At 40.3% G+C, this 12,043-nt stretch overlaps 1 protein-coding gene across 8 annotated transcripts in view; it reads left to right on the top strand.

Annotated features, from left to right (window-relative positions):
* si:dkey-166d12.2 (rap1 GTPase-activating protein 1) overlaps positions 1-12,043 on the top strand; it is a 128,607-nt gene that overhangs the window by 73,802 nt on the left and 42,762 nt on the right. The window contains exon 1 of one of the 8 annotated variants that reach the window (XM_034139487.1): positions 8,488-8,518. The exons of the other annotated variants lie outside the window; for them this stretch is intronic. The gene's annotated coding sequence lies outside the window, so the exon portion shown is untranslated. Of the gene's footprint in view, positions 1-8,487; positions 8,519-12,043 lie in introns of those variants that run through there. 8 annotated transcript variants of the gene reach the window in all.

Consider the following 12,043-nt stretch of genomic DNA (forward strand, 5'->3'; position numbering starts at 1 on the left):
ACAAACTTGATGTTTATATTTGGCATGCTGGACATTCTTGATCGATGTAAATGTTAACTATCAGGGGAGCTTTCCTAAAATGGCATTGCTCCCTGTTTCTTTCCAGATCTAATGGCTAAGCGGGTCACTGCATCCGTCTTAATTGCATTTTACTGTTAATTTGACAATAACCCTGCTACCAGTATACCTGGGACTTCAGTTTTAGCTAAGGACAACAACAGACATTTCCATTCCAAATTGTTAATTTTCATACTGACGTTAAGCTTATTGGCTGCCATACCCCACTCTTAGAGTCAAACAAGCCTTCGCCTGGATTTGGCACGACTGGATTTAATTCAGGCAGCTTCAGTCCCCTCATCCCTCCGTCCTCAGTATTATTCGGTTTTTTTGTGTTAGTGTTAGTCCAAAACATAAATTACAAAAGTTTATCAAAGCCCTCGAGTGAGTAATCACACATTACCACTTTGAACCCAAATATCATCATAATGCACCAAAAGATAAAACGTGTCTCATCTCCTCGTTGAACATTTTGCATGTTGCTATCATGCCCATCAGTTCTGATAATTGAGGCATCTGGAGATGCAGCTATGGCTCCTACTGTGATCACAGAACACCAGCCTCAGGCAGGTTCGAGCAAGTCCAATTTAAATTGGCTAATCTAAAACACCAAATAACATAAATCCAAACATGATAGGACATTTCCTAAAGTTTACAGTAATGCAATGCAGAGAAAGTAGAGATAAGCCAAACGTATTTATTAAAATAAATGCTGCCAATCCTACAGTTTCTTTCATTTGAACTTGATTCTTTTTGAATTAATACAGATGCACTATACTCTTGCCAGATGTACAGTTCTTTTTTTTCTTTTTCTATCTTATTAATCATAGCTTGCATACTAAAATGAATGTGATTAGTGTTAATAATGTTGAGAGGCTTAGCATGGTAACAGAAACAATCTTTTTAGGAACTCCAGATAAAAAATAAAGCAATAATTAAACCCAAGTCGTGTTTCTAACAATGTTTCTCAGAGCCAGAGTGGCTTTTGGTTTTTAAGTTGATGTACTGGCCGTGTGCTATATTGGTAGCATCAAAAATCCTCCAGGGAAGAGACTCCCGATGCAACCCAGACAGGACTGTCCAGTCCTCTGGGAGGAAAACATTGTGACCCAATGTTTCAATGTGGCCCGTGCAGGTTGTGCAGGGGACACGGTCAGAGAGCAGCGTGGTGAGGATGGAGGTAGTTTTAGCAGATGGGGTTCGCCTGTTACTCAGTGCACCTGTTCAGTTAATACAAGCTAGACAGCTGCTCTGGTAGATAGGACCAGACATGTTGGGATCTTTTTTTAAAGGAGCACTTTTAAGCTAATTTTCAGGTTTCAGAATTGTATTTAGTGTCTCGACTGTAACATTTTTACAAGCTTTAATGTTCAAAAACGTCTTTATTTTTCTCATACTGCCTGTGCTGCAGCACCTTTTTTCACCCTCTGTCTGAAACACGAGCCCGGTCTGCTCTGATTGGTTAGCTGGCCGGCTCAGTTGTAATTGGTCAACCGCTTAGAAAATGTCCCACCCCATAGCAAGTCGCAAAAAATATGTTGGAGCACTTACCAATAGAAGCGCAAGTGTTACGTAGTGATGTCATAATGTAAACATAACAGTCCAATCGAGGCGTTTCAGGCAGGAGGGAGTGTCTGGGAGAGAAACTCCCTCTGGAGGGAACTTTGGGATTTCAGCCTTTACAGACCATTTACATGCACCAAAACCTATATATATATAACACACTACAGGAAAGGGAAGCCCTCAAAAACAGGGCCTCTTTAAGAAACATAATTGTTCTTGCTGTTTTACATTTCTGCACGTTGAAAGGTATCTTCACATTCCTGTATCTATTCGTACAAAATGAATGTCACATGTCACACCTACTGTATATTCCTCTCTGTAACACGACTTCAACCTCTCCACTTAAAGGGGACCTATCATGCAAAATGCACTTTTGTACGTCTTTTATACATGAATATGTGTCCCCGGTGTTCCAGGGAACTCACCAAGTGTCAGAAAACACAACCCTCTCTATTTTCCTCCATACCCAAATCTCTAAAAAAGGGGCTGCAACGGATCTGATAAAAACTGATCCAGATTTGAACACTGTCCTGACGTCAGGACAGTGGCGCTACGGCTATTGGGCCAACTCCACCAATCAGGAGGAGACAACCACGGCATTGCCGTTCGAAAGCGCTGGAGACGCTGTAGTACATATGCCAGGCCTCTAGGTGGTGCTGTTGCTCACAGAATCAACCCTTGCTAAAACAGATCTAAAAAATGTCAAATTGAGCAAAATGAGGCATGGCTAAAATGCATGATCTGTTTGGTATTTTGAAAAAAAAAAAGTATAAATATGCCTTATATAGGTATGGTCCTACACTATATTATTCAAATATAGCATGATAGGTCCACTTTAATGTACTGTGGATGTTTTCAGCAAATTAATTGTAAAGCTCTGACTTATCGAGGCAGTAATGTTGCTTGCAGTTGTAGCAATTTAACATTATCAGGACGCGGCGTCCATGTAATCACGCTCTGTTACATCTCATTCCAAGACACTCTTCAATGTACATACCTCACTGAGTAGGATGGTAGAGAGCCAAGGAAAGTGACTCATACAAGGCAGAACAATTGATGTGATTAGGCATGTATGGTTTGCTTGATGGCATTCATGAAGATTGTGCATGAATAGAAGTATTTAGTCAATTGTACAATGACATATATTAAATCAGTATTGTCAAATACAAGTTTCTAAGCCAATTTCTAAAGCTAGATTAAATGTGGTACATTATTTTGTCAAGAAAAATGGTAAAGACAGGTTTGTTAAAGCTTCAACATTACCATATTGCCATGTCAAATAACAACCTTTTCTTCAACTATTCTGCTATTCTTCATGAGCATTCTCTACTTTACTCCCTGCTTGAGGTCAGCTGTGTTGTTGTTGTTTTGTCTCCATTTTTTGCTCCTTACTTAGCCACCTCTCTCCCCACCTGGATCAGCTTCCTACAGCCCTTCAGGTCCACATGATGACTCTAATTACCCTATTACCTGCTGTGGCACTCAGAAACCCCAAAGGTTCAATCCATGCGCCATTTAATCAATTTAGGTTAAGAAAATACTTGTTTGGGAAAGTTTGTCTTACTACTGAGAAATTGGAGAGAAAATACTGCTTGTGTTCTTAAATTGTACCTTTCTATTCCCTGGAGCCAAGATTATTCACGACATTAAGACAATGGTAGTTCTCCTTTTTTCCCTCTTCAAATTCCTCTATAGACAGCCAGAAGGCTTACTTTAGCTGAAAATATTTGTTCTGGCCCTGAAATGATGTCAAAGTGTTGCCAGACTGATCGATCCAGCATGTGATTTTGACAGGATTGTGTTTTTAAGGTATTTTAACCACCAACCACCAGCAATTGTGAGTCCTCAATTTATGTGGGTGTGAAAGCAATCATGTTGCTCTGAATGTGCAAGCCTGTTTGATTGGCCACCTTTCAGGGGAATATTCTACCAAATGCTTGCTGCAACCTTGATACATTCAGTAGTAGACATTAGGTGGATGGATTTGAGCAAATCATTTGTGGCTATTACTTTAAAGGTGGGGTAGGTAATTTTGGAGAAACCAGCTCGAGTGCGCTAGAATTTGAAAATACACAGCCGGAAAAAATCTGCCACTTCCTTACAGAGCCCCTCCTCCAACACACACGAACGCGCACATGACCAATGAGGGCACGAGATAAGTTTGTGCACAGATGGAAGGCTGACAGGCAGGTAGGCCATCCAGTTATTTTAGCCGGGCCGGCTAAAATGATTGGTCGTGCTTTTTACAGTACTAGGGCTTCCACAGATTACATTTTTTTATGGATTTTTTGTCAAAGCACTTAAGATATTCATTGCTATCGGGATGTTAAGAGCATTCCATGGAATATAACAAAAAGTGTATCTCGAGCCGGTTTCTCAAACTTACCTACCCCACCTTTAATATTAAATAAATATGTAATAACATCCCTAAAAAGAGTATAAAGTGACCTACTTCTACCGGTTTTTAATCAGTTTTCATTATTGCATTCAAATGTAACCTAACACATCTTGATTTTAGTAGATCCATATCAAAATTAGAGTGCACAAGAAAACACTTGGCTGCAGTCTGAGAGGCGATTATTCTGTTTGTGAATTGTGGATGAGCTACAGTACATCTTCCATATGCTACCCTCCCCACTGACAGTCCTGTGGTTTCACAATCGGTGTGGGTCCAGGTTTATTTCTGCCAGCATCAATGGATATGGCCTCCCAAACACAAGGTAATTATGGGAGTCAGCGGGGTGCTGGAAGTCTTGATAACGATGTTGTAGTGTTGAAGTCCTGCTTCCTTTTCCCACCTTTCAAGCTGTGAGGAGAATAAGGGCCATGGCCAAGCCAAACAAAAGCTACACATGTGAAATACATTTTTGTCATCAAGTTCCTATTTTCCTGCCTTTGTTTAAAACTGCCATGTTTCTTTTTGTTTTAAACAATTTATAACAATTTAAGTTTACATTGAGAGTTGATCACCAAATGTATTGTGGTCATCTTTAAGGTCTATTCATTGTGTGAAGTGCATTTAACACTTTGTAATCTTTTTTATTTTTCCAGATCCTGTATTGTTCACATCCATGTTTGCTTCGAAGCAGTTTTCCTTCTTTCTGAAAGTAACTGCAGGATGTCAATTCCAAAGTGCTTGTGCATGAAACAAACATTGCTCCATTGTGCTGAAATAAGCTTTGTTGTTTTTGTGTGTTCAGTACTGGCCTGCAAAAGTGTGCATGACACTCAAAAGCATATATTTAAAGAATACTTGATTAACATAATCTGGCGTGCACCCTTTTTAAATGGAGCTTCATCCATTGACCACAGTTCTCAAGAATATTCTGTTCTGGCCTTTCCTTTCAAACATTTTCCGTGTCTCTCTTTCTTATGCCTCTAGGGTTATATCAACGAACCTGCTTTGTGACGCTGGTATTGGGTTTTTGCAGAGTGTGCCCGACCCATCTTTCTCTCTTACACAGGTTGTTTGCCTGTTCTCCGCCAGAGATTACTGTCACTGATGATATCTGGACAGTGGATGCTCAAGATACGCCTCAGGCAGCTGGTGATGAGGATTGTACTTTTGTCTTGGTTTTCCTCTACGTCTCTGATCCGTAGAGTAGCATTGGCTTAATGATAGTGCTAAAGAGTCTGATCTTTGTCTGCTTGATGATTCCTTTAGAGCTGCAAATGTTCTTCAGCTCGATGAACTAATCTTTTGATATACGGCTCTTGTATGGGCTTGAAAAGTTGTGGACTTTTTGTTTTTGATTCCTTTAGATCAGCACTGACCCTTTTTAAAAGTAGACCAGTACGTACAAAATCTAATTCTGCTTCCTGTAACTTACAAAACCAAGATTGATGGTCTTCCTTCATAAATACAAGTCCTTTTTCTTCATCTTCCTGATTGTTAAAGGTTGCATCCATTCACAGTGCTGCTCGACATTTGGCATAGTTCATTTTGAGGAGCAGCAACACAGAGGCAGCTTTACAAAGGTTTTAGCGACCCCCTTTGTTGTGTTTAGAGCCTGCAGCTACCCAACAGTTTTAAAGGAGGTGGACTTTTCTATAAGAACGTTTTGTTGTCTTCAATTATGGGTAATCATCATAATGACAAAATCCTTGTAAATGTAATAGTTGCTGATTCTTTTGGTTTGGTTTTGTGTAAATATTAGATTGAGACCACCTGCGTGAGGACATGTTGGAAGCAGAGAGTGACAACGAAAAATGTTGTGGAAAAGAGTCAGAAGAGTCTCGACATGAACCAGAAACAACCGCTATTTTGGTTGCAGACCGTATGATTATTCTTGCAATTTTGGATTCCTGGGTACTCACTTGGAACCAAAATCGAATAATTTGTTAAAGTGGACCTATCATGCTATATTTGAATAATATAGTGTAGGACCATACCTATATAAGGCATATTTATACTTTTTTCAAAATACCAAACAGATCATGCATTTTAGCCATGCCTCATTTTGCTCAATTTGAAATGTTTTATCCCTGTTTTTGCAAGGGCTGATTCTGTGAGAACAGCACCACCTAGAGGCCTGGCATATGTACTACAGCGTCTCCAGCGCTTTCGAACGGCAATGGCCGTGGCTGTCTCCTCCTGATTGGTGGAGTTGGCCCAATAGCCGTAGCGCCACTGTCCTGACGTCAGGACAGTGTTCAAATCTGGATCAGTTTTTATCAGATCCGTTGCAGCCCCTTTTTTAGAGATTTGGGTATGGAGGAAAATAGAGAGGGTTGTGTTTTCTGACACTTGGTGAGTTCCCTGGAACACCGGGGACACATATTCATGTATAAAAGACGTACAAAAGTGCATTTTGCATGATAGGTCCCCTTTAAGTGAACTTCTTGACCTGATTTGATTCCAATTTGTTCTGCCTCGTGAAGGCAAAGATCCCCTTTCATCTCCAGCTCCACCCCTGGCAGCTCAGAGGCTTGAACCAGGCAGAGAGGTGTTAATTGTACTTAACCTGCACGCTTCATGCTCCTTGTCTCACTGTTGGAGTTCAACCTTGTTCAGTTATTTCTCCATGTGGTAACAATATCTTTATCATGGAGTGGTGGAGCTGTAGTGGAATACCACAATGTAAGTTATTCATTGTAACCCCAAACCTTTAGAGTCATATAATCTCAAACAAACGTACTGATAAAAGCAGCGGTAAACAAGCAACTCCTCTGTTCTGCAAGGTGACATTTAAGTTTCTATTCAAAAGAGTCTGGTGGTTTAGATTGATACAATCTGCTTCAGTTTTCCAGCATAAAGGGCTGCATGACAGCAAGTTAAAGCTGTGAAATATTCAAAATGTAGCAATATAGATTACTTTTCTTGATGCGGCTGGAATACCTTTTGCCGCTTCCCCCTATACACAACAGAACATCGTTTCCATAGTCCAATCTGTTCCTTCAAACGTTGGCGTGCCACAACATGTACCATAGTTAATACACTAACTACTGATAAGTACTCAACCCCATTTCAAACGATACAAACCATCCCTTTAATCTAGCTCTGCTACCTGTAACAAAATACACAACACACATGAGGGAGTGCTCCAAAAGGATTGACTTACATCCTCTTCTCAATATGTTTTTAGAACCTGCAGCATTGCTTATTGATTGGCTCTACTGTTACATTTTCTGCAGCTTTGTACTTTGATAAGTACTATAACTGTAACCCTAGCATGCAGCTAAATCTGTTTTCAAAGGTAATGCTTCAGGCCGAAGATGATGCAGGAGGGAGGATGTGCATGAGATTCTGAATCTTGAGCTTCTCTGCCATTGTTTTCCAAAAGGTGGAGCACGTTTGATAAGAGAATATAGGCGTATATGTATTATTTATAAATGTTGTTTATACCCGCATTGAGTGTTTTTGTGTGTGGGATAGACTTGTATGACAATGAGTGTTAGCTCTAGCTTCTATGTCGTTTTAAATCATTGTTGCACTCCTCTGTGTAGGAGTGTGTCTATCTGTGAGCAGCCTGCATGTACATTCTACCTTGAACTTATTGTGGATGAGAGTTACATAAAATTGAAACACTCATTTGATATCGTGTGTTGCATAAAGGTGGACATAAGCATTATCGAAATCATGTGAATGCTGAAACAATTATTTTTGTGACTTGGCCCGTAATGTGTAGTGATGTCTTGTATGGTCTATGCACGAGGATTAGGGAAATGTGATTACTCGGGAATTCATTGACCTGCTCTTTATTCCTCTGTTGCCCAAGCAAGTGATTTTTCCATTATGTGAATGCATTCTACAACATGTGCAATATTTGAGAGCTTTTCAGCTAACTGCCTGCCACTAATGTGTCAAATGGACAATCGGCTGGTGAGGCTAATTTCTGAAGAAGAGGTTTTATAAAACTGGAACAAGCTGGAACAAGCTGTCAGAGCCAAGCAGATAATAGGACACGGAGAGATTGGATGTCGCCTTTCAGATAAGCTAATGTCCCTGTTTTGGGAAATGTTGCTTTCAAGCATACATCCGACAATGGCATTTTGTATTGAATTAGCACATTTGGATGTTAACAAGCAGACTCGGTTAGGCAAATGCTAAGGAAGCAACAGCTTTGCTTCGGATGGGCAGTTCTCAGTCATTGACAAGAGAAAAGAGCGGAGGTGGAGATGGAGGCTGAAAGCGAACAAAGGGGAGACATTAGCAGAGAGTGCAGGAGATGGAGAAAAGGGAGCGTTTGTGCTTGCTTCAGAATAACAGTCAGGATAATGTGTAGAAGGGAAGAGGGGGAGGGAGGATAGAGGGAGGGATACTCTCAGCATCATCTGACAGGAGAGAGGCTGATCCCCAACAGCAGGTGTTGGAGGAGAGAGAGACTTAGTCAGACGCTCGGAGGCAGCGATACGTAGAGGAGTTGTTGAGAAGAAAAGACTTGAGCACAAAAGACAGGTAAGAATGGACTGGGATGATACTGTAGGAATGAACTGTCGAAAGATTGAGAGTCAACACAAGATAAATGGATTAGATAGAGAAAAAGAATAGAAATACAGCTATTTGCCTGTGGTTTAGCTATGTCCTTTATCCTTTGCCAAACTTTCTCTCTGTGTCTCTGTCTTCCTCTCCATTTCCCTCTCGTCCACCCAGCAAGCGGCTGACTGGCATCTCAAATAAACGACTCTGCTTTCATTGTGCATTAGCTGCTGCACTTGATTAGATTAGTTGCTCTCTACTAAGTGAACCTGCAAAGCTTAGGGGTTTATATAGACTTGTCTCTCTCGGTGTGTGTGTGTGTGTGTGTGTGTGTGTGTGTGTGTGTGTGTGTGGTGTGTGTGGTGTGTGTGTGTGTGTGTGTGTGTGTGTGTGTGTGTGTGTGTGTGTGTGTGTGTGTGTGTGTGTGTGTGTGTGTGTGTGTGTGTGTGTGTGTGTGTGTGTGTGTGTGTGTGTGTGTGGTGTGTGTGTGTGTGTGTGTGTGTGTGTGTGTGTGTGTGTGTGTGTGTGTGTGTGTGTGTGTGTGTGTGTGTGGTGTGTGTGTGTGTGTGTGTGTGTGTGTGTGTGTGTGTGTGTGTGTGTGTGTGTGTGTGTGTGTGTGTGTGTGTGTGTGTGTTGGAAAGATGCAGCCAGGCGAGACATTACCCTTAAAGCCAAAAGATGATTTAAATGTTATATTAGTTGGCCGTTAATGAATCAAGGTACTGGAGCCCAGAGCGAGAAATATCTATAATGCCGTTTCAAAGACAAACTAGATCTCCTTTAAGCCCCTGTCACACTGTCCCGAAATTGACACCAGATGAACACACGATAAAGGAAATGTTCAAATTCGGCTCTGATCGTAACAACATCGGGCCATTCGTGAGGGCATCTTAAGCCATCGTATGACCGCCGGTGGAGTTTCTCAGGCTCTGGCAGCAACTTCGTGAGCGGTGGCAAAATCTTTGGCATGCCAAAAAATTGCCGAAGGCCCTTGCGAAGGTTCATTTTCGTGTTGAATTTGTGTGTCCATTTTGCCCTTCGTAAGGCACTCGTGAGGGCATCTTGTCAAATCGTGTCATCTTCGTCTGATCATCGGTGCCATCGGGCATTTTTTCGCCTCACGAAGACAATACGAAGGAAACAAGAAGCTGCCCGATTGTCTTAGGAAGGCAACACGACTACGTGAAGCCCTCGCAATGCCGTCGTGTAGCCATCGTATTATAGTACGATGACATCGAGATTGCATTTATTGCACAACAAAATCATGTAAACATATTATGTAAATAACCCAATTTGTGTTCTGTGAAACTGAAAAGGATATTACATTGTTTTTGTTACTTTCGTTGCAGTTGTATGTCTTAAATGTAATTTAGGTTAACTTCCTGTTTTATTTAGATGCTTTTATTTTGAAGGCGAGTTTACGCTGTTGACAGGAAGTTGTTGTTGCTATGGAAACAACATGACGGAGATAAGTAATATCTTCTAATCTACATATAAAGAGGAGAAAGTAAAGAATAAAGTGTATGTTTAAATGTTAGCACCCCCCGAAGAGGCACAAGCTCTTACGTTGAGTCTGGATACATTCTAAATCATCAGTAAAGTCTACGACCATATTTTCGTGTGTGGTTCGGGTGCCATCGTGTGGCCTTCTGTAGGCATCGTACTTGCTTCGGCAGTTGCTTGGCTGTTGACCAAGTTCGGGGCCATCTTCGTGCGAAATTCACAATTCCATATTCGTTTGTCCATCTGGTGTCAATTTCGGGACAGTGTGAAAGGGGCTTTAGTGAAAATGAATTACAAATGAACATGATTTTCTCAAAGATTGCTTTGAGCTTAAATGTTTAGCCAAGGTTCATTTGACTGTCTACAATTACCAAGGGGAAAATGTTCCGAATGTTTGTTTACCAAAGTTTCCCGCTCACTGTTCCTGGAGCAACTTGAGATCTAGTCTTTTGGTGATATCAAGAAAGAGATTGACGAATGGTAATGATGATTGTCCTGTGTGCTGTCTACTGTTTGTAGTGCGTACTGTTTGTTTTTCAGCTCAATTTTGTGTCATTGTGTGGACAGGTTGGAAAGATAAGAGTCTTCAGGTTGAAAGTTAACATAAACATATTGTTGCATGCATGATTGGTGGTAATTCAACGATTGCTTGATGACTTACTTGATAATTTTCTTATGTTGTTTTTCTCTACAATGGGAGGGTCTTGTTTTTGGAAGCATTGTCTAGATATCCATTTTTCACAAAAAACACCATCTGTTGTCTGACTTATTATAACAATATCACCCGCATATTGTAATTAGTTGGGTTTATTATAATTGGGCTGCTGGATATACATCAGACATGTTTGTTTTGCTTCTTGTTGCATACAGAAGTCTTTACCCATTTGTGATATAGTTGCAAATCAGTGGATAACTCTTCTGATGTCTTTATAAATGCAAGATGCCAGAGGACTTGCTGAAAACAACTTGTCAAAGCTCTTGTTAAATCCCTTTTGGTAAGCCTTCGCCGAAAGTTAGTATACCATTAGTAGACAAGGTTACTTTTACCATAGCAGCACTCAATCTGATGATGTATTTTGTTAGAAAAAATAAACCAAGGCATCTGTTGACAATTTAAACTATTGTTGATTTCAGCCATTAGATTAACTGAACAATTATTTATCTTTTATGTCTTATTTTTAATCATTGTGTTCAGCCATTAGCCTTGGGTCAACAGTATTCACATTATGTTTATCTTGTATGCTTGTAAAGATATGCCTTTTAAAATGAGCCTGACTTCATACTGCTTTGTCATTTATTACATACTTTTTCCACCTTTTTATTTAACCAGTTCAGTTATTTAGATTTGAAACTTAATTTTGTGCCGAGTCTATTCAGATAGTTTTTTCTGCTGCAGTGATGAATGCAGTTTTCTGCTTAAACTGATAATGAAAAATGTCTTTAAAAAGTACTTATTTTTCGAAAGTTCAACACATACTTTCACCATGTAGTGGTTGATAGAAGCACCTCTTAAAATAAAGCTCTGCTTTTGCTGTGGCCAACAGCATGCTTAGTATAAGTGGTAATGACTAAGCATGAATCATCACAATCAGTGCATCCCATACAACGGCACATCTGTTAATGTTTTCATTTCCCTGTGTGGAAAGTAAAAAAGTGTGTCTTACTAGTCATTTTTAGTGTAGTCAGCAAGCCAGACATGTCACTTATAGGATATGTAAGTACATCTTCTGTCCAAAGGTTAAACAAACTACCTCCAGGGGAAACGCTAGTTAAATGTATAGTTGATACATTGACCCTTAACATGTAATATAATGATTCAGCTGTTTTGCTGTATCTGACTGACCTTGACCGTCTGCTCTCAGCAAGGCCGTATTCATGGAGTCAACATTGGGGGGGACCAAAAATTCAATCAAAATTTGAATACAAATTTCCTGCCATTCTAAAGTTCACTAACAAATGGGATACTTTAAAACCTGTTAAACCCCATACCCCTGCCCGTGG

The sequence above is a fragment of the Trematomus bernacchii genome, unplaced genomic scaffold (assembly GCF_902827165.1).
Source record: "Trematomus bernacchii unplaced genomic scaffold, fTreBer1.1, whole genome shotgun sequence".
Classification (NCBI taxonomy): Eukaryota; Metazoa; Chordata; class Actinopteri; order Perciformes; family Nototheniidae; genus Trematomus; species Trematomus bernacchii.